The following is a 1494-nucleotide window of genomic DNA, read 5'->3' as shown; positions in this document are numbered from 1 at the left end:
TTTTTTTTTGTGGTACGTGGGCCTCTCACTGCTGTGGCCTCTCCCATTGTGGAGCATAGGCTCCGGACACGCAGGCTCAGCGGCCATGGCTCACGGATCCAGCTGCTCCGTGGCATGTGGGATCCTCCAGGACCGGGGCACGAACCCGTGTCCCCTGCATCGGCAGGCGGACTCTCAACCACTGCGCCACCAGGGAAGCCTTCAGGCCTTTTGTTTTATTGTTGTTCCTGCATTCCTTGGGCTGGTGAATTATAATCTAACATAGAGAAATTATATAATATATGCATCTTTCTTTACACAAAGTTTTGTCCTTTGAATATTAAGACCATAAAAATAGAATGTTTACATTGATTATTTACATAATCTGAAAGATGAGAGAGTTGTACTGAATATTGTAGCAGCTGCTGTTTGTTGAGCTTTTACTATGTGCCTGGCACTCTGTAGTTCATTTTACTTGGAGTATCTCATTTAATTTTCTCACAAATCTATGAAATACCTACTTTTATTTTCTCTTTTAAAAATAGGAAGGGCTTCCCTGGTGGCTCAGTGGTTGAGAGTCCGCCTGCCGATGCAGGGGACACGGGTTCGTGCCCCGGTCCGGGAAGATCCCACATGCCGCGGAGCGGCTGGGCCCGTGAGCCATGGCTTCTGACCTGCGTGTCCGGAGCCTGTGCTCCGCAACGGGAGAGGCCACAACAGTGAGAGGCCCGCGTACCACACAAAAAAATATATATACATATATAGGGAAACTGAAACTCAGTAAAATGTGAATTTAATGAAGAATGGCAGGCAAAAATCTAGGTCTGCACGATACCAGAGCCCTTGTTCGTCTGAACTGCCTCCCTGGATGATTTCCAAAGTTTCTTCCTAGTCTGTGATTCTGCCTCATAGTCAGTTAGGAATGTCAGTTATAGCTTATAAACCAAAGTGACATCAAAGTTGTAATGCATTTAACAACAACAGCAAAAAAAGATTGTGAACAAAGAAGACTTCTCAGCAGCAACAGCTCATATGTAAAGTTCTGGTGTAGTAACATTATCTTTTGAGCTTTTTCCATTCACCCAGATAAATATTTTAGGCTGCTCAGGAATGTATCAATAGATAACTTGGATGAATTAACATTTAATAAAACCCCTACGTCTGTAATTTTCTGTTAGGTTTAAACTACTGCAATGGAATCTTGAAGGCATTATGCTGAGTGAAAGAAGCTAAAGGAAGAACACCACTGTTTCTCTCTCTTCTCAACACTTCTGACACCAAATATGTTGGGGATTTTCCCACACCAGCCAATTCTTTAGTTCTTGGTGGACATCAGTGGGGTGTCCTACAATTTAATTCATTTCTGACACTAACTGCTCAGAGATAGTATAGACAGATTAAGGTCTCAGTCTCACGAGACTTTTGCCCACTTCAGATGCCAATCACAAGTTCCAGATTGTCCCCTGTAGTTGTGACTGACTATAAATGGGGGGGGGGGGGGGGCCCCCCCCCCCC

The 1494-nt window shown here is 44.4% G+C and overlaps 1 protein-coding gene across 6 annotated transcripts in view; it reads left to right on the top strand.

Moving 5' to 3' along the window:
* DDHD1 (DDHD domain containing 1) overlaps positions 1–1494 on the top strand; it is an 89652-nt gene that overhangs the window by 57746 nt on the left and 30412 nt on the right. The window lies entirely within an intron of this gene.

The sequence above is a fragment of the Neophocaena asiaeorientalis genome, unplaced genomic scaffold, assembly GCF_003031525.2.
Source record: "Neophocaena asiaeorientalis asiaeorientalis breed wild unplaced genomic scaffold, Neophocaena_asiaeorientalis_V1.1 scaffold547, whole genome shotgun sequence".
Taxonomy (NCBI): Eukaryota; Metazoa; Chordata; class Mammalia; order Artiodactyla; family Phocoenidae; genus Neophocaena; species Neophocaena asiaeorientalis.
This window is presented reverse-complemented; position numbering and strand designations above follow the sequence as displayed.